Raw genomic sequence first — 10,076 nt, 5'->3', positions numbered from 1 at the left:
AAATCTTAGACGAAGCCACTTCTTCCCCACGATTTGCTCGTTCTCCACCACGCAATCAACAATCGAATCAGAGTTGCTCGTTACTCTGTATCATGCGGTAGCTTGACAGGATGGGGTCGACACGGGTCTTCTGCGCCGCCGCCACTATAGCCGTCGCAGGTCACTACCGCCGAGCACGCAGCCGCCGTTCCCCGCCCCGGTGTTCAAGCTCCCCGTCAGATTGGTACGATTTGTTCTTTCCTTGTGCGATCAGACTGTTGACACACGACAGATTACAGAAATACGATCAGATTGTACACACACGGCAGACTACAGAATTAGCTTTCGAGCTGATTTGCATGAATTGTGCAAGCGGTTTGTGATTACAGACAGCCGATAGACTCTCCTGTTGTACATGGTGTCTCTTGGACTGTCTATAACTGACGTGGAAAGCTGGTACAGACGGCCACCGTCGGAACGATTGTACATGCCCTAAAAGCAGAACCATTGCCACTGCCCACTAGCTCATCCCGGACGAGTCATTCAGCCACCTATCGATATAAGAACTAATGGAGTGTTCCGAGGTAACAACACTGACATGCTTATAAGAATCTGCCGGCCTGATAACACACCATAACTTAAGATACATTATGGTCCACAACGTAAGATATATTATGTCACTCAGAGAATTCTAATACATCATATCCAATAAAATTCTGAATACATTATGTCACCAAAAATTTCCAGGTGCCAATCTTGGCAAAAAGAAACATGTTTCTGACAACACGAGATAGGAACTCCAAGTCATGGTAGATAATATACACTGATGCACACACTGTGTCTGTAAGAACTACCGTTGCAGCTACATTTGCACAAAGTTTATACTAGAATAAATTTGTGTAACAAAGTATACTCTCCCAATGGCATAATAAAATGCCAGGCTTCCTTAGTTGAGAGCAGAAGCTATGCCTTTCTGCTTGCAATGGTGAGTAGTTGCCGCCTTCATGCCTGAATGGCAGAAAAATTATGTAAGAAGTATCTAAAATGGTACTGAACAAATGATTAAGATGAAAAGTGAAGCTTTAGTTAGAACATGTGGTCATGTAGCATCGATTTGGGGTCTCGCCTGTCAACGGAAAACTTATTCAGTTGCCTTGCCACGTTCACATAGCAACATCCATATAGTCTTAACTTTTGAGACAAACTTCAATTTAGAATGGAAAGGTCATGCCACCGCCGACCCAAGCCAGGCGTTGGCACCCGTCGCCAAAAAGCCAGCTACAAGCTGAAAAATAGACATATAATTATGAAGCAAAGTTTCAGAACTATTAACTCGCTTATTGACAATATGACAAAATGGAAGTGATGCATAGCAGATTGGATAAGCAATTTATGAAAAATCTTGGATAAAAGAGTAGATGAACCAATTAAAAGGACCAAAGATGTCTATGGCCATGGTAAATTTTCCGAAATTAGAAACTGACCATACTTGAATGTACAGCTCTACAAGATAGAAAAATGGGATGAAGATGAAAAAACCCAATGCCTTAGAGTACACATGAATCTGAACCAACAATGATATATCAATCTTCCTATATAAGCCATTTCTACGGTTTGTTTCACTAATCTCAAGCTTTAGCAGAATGTGAAAAAATTGACTTCTAGGATTTTGTCTTGCACTCTTACTTTCATGTGATCTAAGTCTAGGATATGAACACATTAAAGGTCTAATGGTGTCCTTGCTTAGATAACCTTTTGAGCTACAACAGTACAGGTTGTTCTATTAATCTCTTGTCATTTATGTCCTCTGCACTTTACATTTGCATCGGCATCTGTACCTGTTATTTGCACAACTAGTTTAAGTCATGATTTTCCGAATAATTGGACATTCATTTCAATTCCAAAATCTATTTATCTCTTAGTCAAAGATTACTTAGTTTCACCTGATTCAAGCAAATAAAAAAGAAAATCAAGTTGCATCAAAAGCATGACATAACTTAACCTTCATAGGGGTAAAGCAGTCTTAAACAAAGAAAATGATACAGCACAAAAAAGAAAATCTGAACGTCCAACAAGCAAAGCAGTATATTTCAAAAAAAGAATGTGAATTAATGAGGTATAATTTTCTTTCGATTTGGTATTTTGCATAGAACCTAGTTGAGCATGACCAACTAGCACTAGACTTAAAAAAGATGCAGAAATACTTATCACGGGATTCATTTTCCAAATCGACAAAATTACATCTGTAAAATTGAACAACCGCGGACCAAAATGATGCACAATTGGAGAGAAAAATCGAGACTTCCTCGTCCAAATTGGTAGAGATAAGAAATAAGCAGCCAAGACTTTCTCCTTGAATTTGGAATATAAGCTTCAGATTTTTGACATAATCTAGTTGGTGACTAGCTGACTAATTGGTTATCTATTATAAGTACTCAACAGTTTGTTTGGCAAACAAAATATCCAGGTAAATCATCCAGCTTCGTACCAACTTCTGTTTTTTCTACAATTTGGAGCAGTGGCTTCACTAATAAATCAAAAGTTGCATCAGAAATATTTAACATGCTTCAAAGCATATGAACTTACTCCTTGCTAGTTCTGAATGAAGAGATGACCAGAAAGGAACGGGCAACGACTGTACCGTACATGCAGTGGTAAACTTATTATACAGATTACTTTCTTCAAGAACATTCAAATTCTCAGTAATTTAATGCTTCTAAGAAGTACATTCAGTGACAAAATAATTATACAGATTACTTTCTTCAAGAACTCACACCACAATTGAATCAACGAATATATCAACATCACTAATCCATTTATAAACAGCATGCAAACAAAAGCATCTCATAAATTAAGTAGTACTGTCTACCATTCTAGTCTTAAGAGATCAAGACAACAGATAAATTAAAAGAACGATGATGCAGCTACCAAACAGATTTTCCATGGCAAAATACGCCTGCAGAAGCAAAGCAATCTCTACAAATAAACCACCTAGTGGAAAAGCCAGAGCAGGCAAAGTTTTCGGAATCGATCCAGAAAGTATGGTAACAGGCAAACGAAAAACAATAGAATCGATCCAGTGAAGGAATCCACCCATCGGATTGGGAGTAATACAAAAATAAAAGTGAGGAGTGGGGATCCGCTGACCTAAATGCTTGTAGTCCTGGCCGAAAATGGAGTCTCGAGGTACCCCTACGGCGGCCGTCCCCGCGCAGCTCGATGGTGGAGTTCGGTAGGGGCTCCCACGGCCTTGGCGCCTTGGCGGCGGAGGGGCGCTGGCGACGGACACGGATGTAGTCGATGCAGTGGATCGGGAGAGGGAGCAGGAGGCGGTCGACATCGCCAAGGATACCCGCGCTCGCCGCTCAATATGCACGACAAGAAGATGCGACGTGGATACAGATGCCGCCCGCCTGCAACACGCCACGCACCATGTCTCCATTGCCGCCGACGAGCACGCCGCCGCCGATTCGGCCGGCCGATCACGACGCAGCCGAGGACACGGTCGGGGCAGCAGCCGCTCCTATGGCCAAGGAGTCCACCCTGCAGCCCATGCGCTCGCCGGCCGCCGCTCAACCGCCCGCCGCCGCGTGCGCTCGATTAGAAAAACGAGATGGGGGGATCAGGTGACGGGCGATGTGGGTAGTGGGATCAGGTGACCGAGAAACTAAAACTGTCGGGGTAAAAAAAATTTACGACCGAGCCCAACAAAAAAGGCTCGATGGAACGGAACCGGGTGGCTACGTGGCTCCGTATATGACCAGGGTGCAGAATTACTTATTCTGCTCCCAGGGTATCTAATAGAGTTTCTCTATATATATATATATATATATATATATATATATATATCTTTACTATTAAATTCGGATCGGTCTGGTACGTCGTACGTCGTACCATCGATCGTCTGAATCGTGTCGATCATATTAGGTCCTACCATCCATCGTCTTACATCCCATACTACATCCGGCAGGCCCAGTCGTAATCCGTCCAGCCCAGAACGTTTTGCTGAAAATCAGCACGCGGTCCTGAAAACGAACCACCGAAAGAAAAAGACTACGCCTCGACCGACCTTCTATCGCCCCTACGCACCTGCATCTTGCCGTTGCGTCCCACGCGCAGGCAAGTGGAGCGTGGCCTCCTTCTCCACCAGCGACGCCGCCCAGTTTATCTACCAGCGAGGCGTCAGAGCTGCTATCACCTGCCCTCCCGTACCTACAACTTCCCCGCACGCGGCCCTGCAAGGACAAGCCATGAAACTAGAAAAATACTCCACCTGCTGCTGGTGCTAAGGACGAGCTGGGGCGAGCTCGACTTGGCTGAATCGCCAAAGGAGTTGGCTGAACCACGAACAGGAGTTGCTGCTCGGCAAGAAACATCTCGTCATTCAAGCCGTGGATGCTTGTGCCCTTCTCGATTAATGAACTCCAGCAAAATTCAATTGAGGGAATGAGACAAGCGCTGGATTTGGGCTCTAAAATTGCAGTTTCTCTTTATTTTTAAAGAATTTGGTATCCAATTAAAATTTCTGGGAGAGATTAAGAGATGAGGTGAACTCCGGTGCAGTGGGGGAAATTAGGGAGCTGTAATGTTGTGGTTGCTGTGGATAGAGGAGACCAACTGACAGAGGATTGATGTGCTGCCGCTGCTGCTTCGGTGCATGGCAGCTGAAGAATTGCAGGTTATATTAAAAAGAAACAACTTTTTTTCATTTGTGACTAACATCATAGTATATTATTATTATATTAAGAATATGTTCATAGTGCGTACTATTAAAAAGTAAGTGACTGCAACATTGGGGTGTGTGGAGATTAATGGAGAAATGTGCGGTAATGTAGAGCTTATCTACAATAAAGAGATATATGAAGATACTACCTCCGTCCCATTTTATAGGGTTTGCGCGTATTTCTAAGTTATCAAGTTGGCCAACATAATATTATGTGTACAACACAAAAATTATATTATTAAAGAGTAGAACATCTAACCTTTCTAATGGTATATGTTTTGTCATATATATCTTGTATTATCATGATCAAATTTACCCGTGTCAGTGTGAAAACAACAATTTGCTTTTACCCTTATCCACTCATCCCGCATACGCATACAAGATTAATTTCTAAAAGGCAGAATTTCTCCCAATCAGCCCACGGCCGATAAAACCGAAATATGAAATCAAAAGCATTGGACCTCTCACGGAGGAGGGAGGTTGACTATAGAGGAGTGCGGGGGTGACATGCGATCCGCTGTTTAGGAGGGTGACTGCCAACGATCCACGCTGTCATAGGAGCAGCCCTTGCCTGGACCTTATTCCTACCACCACTGGTAATGTTTCGTTCATGAATGGAGTGGGATATGTTTCATGTATTTAAGTACACTACGTATCGTGCACAAATCTGAAAATCAGCATAATCAGCGTATATTTAGTTGATTAACCCGTAGCGAAGCACGGGCTCTTTTGCTAGTATATACGTAGTGTACTTAAATACATGAAACATATCCCACTCCATTCATGAACGAAACATTACCAGTGGTGGTAGGAATAAGGTCCAGGCAAGGGCTGCTCCTATGACAGCGTGGATCGTTGGCAGTCACCTCCTAAACAGCGGATCGCATGTCACCCCGCACTCTCTATAGTCAACCTCCTCCTCCGTGAGAGGTCCAATGCTTTTGATTTCATATTTCGGTTTTATCGACCGTGAACATTGGAGAAATTCTGCCTTTTAGAAATTAATCTTGTATGCGTATGCGGGATGAGTGGATAAGGGTAAAAGCAAATTGTTGTTTTCACACTGACACGGGTAAATTTGATCATGATAATACAAGATATATATGACAAAACATATACCATTAGAAAGGTTAGATGTTCTACTCTTTAATAATATAATTTTTGTGTTGTATACATAATATTATGTTGACCAACTTGATAACTTAGAAATACGCGCAAACCCTATAAAATGGGACGGAGGTAGTATCTTCATATATCTCTTTATTGTAGATAAGCTCTACATTACCGCACATTTCTCCATTAATCTCCACACACCCCAATGTTGCAGTCACTTACTTTTTAATAGTACGCACTATGAACATATTCTTAATATAATAATAATATACTATGATGTTAGTCACAAATGAAAAAAAGTTGTTTCTTTTTAATATAACCTGCAATTCTTCAGCTGCCATGCACCGAAGCAGCAGCGGCAGCACATCAATCCTCTGTCAGTTGGTCTCCTCTATCCACAGCAACCACAACATTACAGCTCCCTAATTTCCCCCACTGCACCGGAGTTCACCTCATCTCTTAATCTCTCCCAGAAATTTTAATTGGATACCAAATTCTTTAAAAATAAAGAGAAACTGCAATTTTAGAGCCCAAATCCAGCGCTTGTCTCATTCCCTCAATTGAATTTTGCTGGAGTTCATTAATCGAGAAGGGCACAAGCATCCACGGCTTGAATGACGAGATGTTTCTTGCCGAGCAGCAACTCCTGTTCGTGGTTCAGCCAACTCCTTTGGCGATTCAGCCAAGTCGAGCTCGCCCCAGCTCGTCCTTAGCACCAGCAGCAGGTGGAGTATTTTTCTAGTTTCATGGCTTGTCCTTGCAGGGCCGCGTGCGGGGAAGTTGTAGGTACGGGAGGGCAGGTGATAGCAGCTCTGACGCCTCGCTGGTAGATAAACTGGGCGGCGTCGCTGGTGGAGAAGGAGGCCACGCTCCACTTGCCTGCGCGTGGGACGCAACGGCAAGATGCAGGTGCGTAGGGGCGATAGAAGGTCGGTCGAGGCGTAGTCTTTTTCTTTCGGTGGTTCGTTTTCAGGACCGCGTGCTGATTTTCAGCAAAACGTTCTGGGCTGGACGGATTACGACTGGGCCTGCCGGATGTAGTATGGGATGTAAGACGATGGATGGTAGGACCTAATATGATCGACACGATTCAGACGATCGATGGTACGACGTACGACGTACCAGACCGATCCGAATTTAATAGTAAAGATATGTGTGTGTGTGTGTGCTTGCTACATGACTCATGACCGTGACCGTTAGAATTTTTTTGCGTGGTGACCTTTAGAGATATAGCAGAACACTCTTACCGTTGTGTCACCTAAGAAGTTATTTTCTTCTACGTAGAAATGTATTTATTTTTTCCTGAATTTTTCGAATTCAAATTTTGATTGAATAAACTCGTTGGAAATAATCCCGAGATTTCGCGGTAACCGGATTTTCTGGTGTCCTCCGTTAAAAAGGTCACCGAAAAAAAACCTTGATCAGCCGCAAGAAGTGGAAATGGATCCATTGTTACTGCATGGAATACGTATTATCTTTTAGATAATAAATATGAAACTTGAGCGGAAAGCTATAAAATTTGTCAAATAGTGCAACACTGTATTTGGGGTTTCTATTTATAGAGATAAAATATTGCTATAGAAAAATTAGAAGTCGTCATCCACCAAACAGTTGAAGAACTCCCTCTGCCTTTCGGTCCACGGGACTAAATTTATCAACTCGTTCACTACTATATATAGGTCTTTCATTGTGCGTGGTGAACCAGTTGGGGTATTCTGCCGTCTAATCTGTGTCATGTCATATGGCTGTGTTCTGGTCACGATGTTAGCCTTTTTCATAGATTAGGGAGTGAGCTGAAAATTTTCTCTACCGTCAAAGGCATGGTGCCGCGCCATCTTTCTCGCGTCTTTCGTGCGCGCTTGATTGTCAACAACACATGTTCTTGGCCTAACAGAGCCTAGTCATGCGAAAGCGATGCAAAAAACAATGTTTGTCAGTTCGTTTGGTAGCCTGAACTGTTTGCGGTAGGATTTAAAACAATTAAGCGACGTATTTGGTTGTGACTGCGTTCTGCATAACATGTTAGATCCATACAGACTAGCACTAAAAAATAAAGAATCTTCCTCGATTTTCATAGCACATGCCTGATCCCGGAGGGACTGCCGAGTTGAGCGCTCGTGTGGAGCATGTTACGGTGTGTTATAAAGTCCCGCCCATGCATTTGGTAGCCCATGGAAAAAGCATCTTTTTCAGTTCATATTCTGAGTCTACCATCGTGCGAGCTACCAAACTCGCTGAGAGTTTTGTCTAGGTGAGGAGTTTAACCCCTCCATAGATTAAGGGGTGCTCCGGAAAATATCTATAGCAGCACATAAATAATCTAGAGGAGATGCGATGACGTGAACCATTTTTTTCCTTTTGAAAGCTGATATCTTGCCCCACTTAATCAATACTAGTAAGTTGGCACGTGCAACGCACGATATTTACTTTATGCAAATTGGTAAGAATTTATAAATTATACCATCGCCATTAAATAATACAGCGCAATTTCACATCTCTCGAGTATCACTATATATCTACCTATATCTCCTATCTTCTCCGCTTTTTTATTAAATGTATTTGATGTGGGTTTTAGACTTTACAAACTAAAGATGCTCGAGATTTGGGTGCTGACTATGTAGGAAAAAGGCATAAGCCTAAAAATACTGGACTATTGAGGAACTATGTTCAACCATAATATATCAAATCAAGAATATTCCTCAAAAAAATTAAGAAATTATGTTCAATAAACATAATATATGAAATCAAGAATGTTCCTTCAAACAATTGAGAAATCATGTTCAGCAAACATAATATATCAAATCAAGAATATTCCTCAAAACAATTGAGAAATTATGTTCAACAAACATAATATATTAAATCAAGAATATTCCTTAGGTATCTTACTCCTTCGATTATCATAATACAACCAAAAAAAATACTGGTTATCCATTTTGTAGCCACTATAATTGAGAAGAGAAGACAACTTGCATACCCATACAGAAATTTCGACCTCATTATGCCACTTCAGAATTTGGATATACCTCCAATCTTCCCACCTTATCTTCAGCACGGACCCTAGTATAACAATAATGGAATTTTTCAGCTGTGCATGTGATAAATCTCATAGAACTAAATCTGATAAAAGAACATATTTGCATTGCTCAAAAAGGTTATATGTACTGGAAGAAAATTATTTGATTAGCAATAAAAACTGGAAGTTATCCATTAAAAACTGGAAGTGTAGGAATAATGCCCGAATATATTCAAGCTTTGCTACCTTTAAGCATATCAATTAGCAATAATATGCAGGTACCATTTCAGCTATAAAATTCCTCAATAAATATTTACAAGCACATGGTAACCATATTAAAAATCAATCTTGAATCAAAACTTCACGGAACAAAAATTCCAGAGTATAGTGAATTAGTGATGCATTTACCATTTGACTGAACTTACATTGACCATTTGTCTAAGTATGCTTCTTCTCCTAAGAAGATGACAATAACTCCAATACTGCATGATGGCATGGACAGAGGATACTACATGTTACTCTCCTAGAAATTTACTCTCGGTTAAAATTTGTAGTTTGGCATTTTTAATGGACTTCAGATCACACAGAATATCATTACCTGTCCAAACTTCAATGCAGATGGTTTGCTCTAATCAAATGTATCCATGTTGCAGACACAGAGAGTTCTTCTCAGCTGTAGAATCCCTTCTTCCCATCATGTTATTTAGTACACTCTGGCAGAAAACACAATTCATTTCAGAAGCGACCCAGGTGAAGTACCCAAGGTAACAAAATAACTTTGCTAAGTAAATGATTTTTTTTAAAGGAAAATAGTTTTTGACATACATTGACAACATTAGAAAATATATATGGACAAGATCAGCATTGTAAATCTTACTGTCAATAGCTTTATCTTCACTGTTACTTGCGATCGAATTGCAAAATTGATATTGTAGCTTCCTGCAATGTTTGAGTATATCCACACACAGTGAGATACATGAACAGGGATAGTGTATGTCAGAAAGCTAACATGTGTGCATAAGAACACTCTGTACCTCTCCCTGTCGTCTGATAACAAATTATACACCATTAGTTAGATTCATTTACAAGTCTTTAGCCTAAACATATCTGTAATTGTCGGAACAAAAAAAATTGGAACTGCTTACAACTCTGCGAAGAAACCATCCAATCTTTGGAAGAGATATACTTCTATTTCAGAATATACTGAGCGCCAAAGGCGGGCATGTACCGAGTTACCGTGAGAGCGCA

The 10,076-nt window shown here is 41.1% G+C and overlaps 1 long non-coding RNA gene across 1 annotated transcript; it reads right to left on the bottom strand.

Moving 5' to 3' along the window:
- Positions 1-668: 668 nt before the first annotated feature.
- On the bottom strand, positions 669-3,201 carry LOC124655529. The gene is made up of 2 exons (XR_006988721.1): positions 3,127-3,201; positions 669-1,264 (listed from the first exon to the last, which is right to left on the bottom strand). It is a non-coding gene; the product is annotated as an uncharacterized LOC124655529 (long non-coding RNA).
- Between the last annotated feature and the right edge of the window lie 6,875 nt (positions 3,202-10,076).

Source organism: Lolium rigidum, chromosome 5 (assembly GCF_022539505.1).
Source record: "Lolium rigidum isolate FL_2022 chromosome 5, APGP_CSIRO_Lrig_0.1, whole genome shotgun sequence".
NCBI classification, from domain to species: Eukaryota; Viridiplantae; Streptophyta; class Magnoliopsida; order Poales; family Poaceae; genus Lolium; species Lolium rigidum.
Note: the sequence above shows the minus strand (reverse complement) of the source record. Positions and strands in the feature narration are given on the sequence as shown.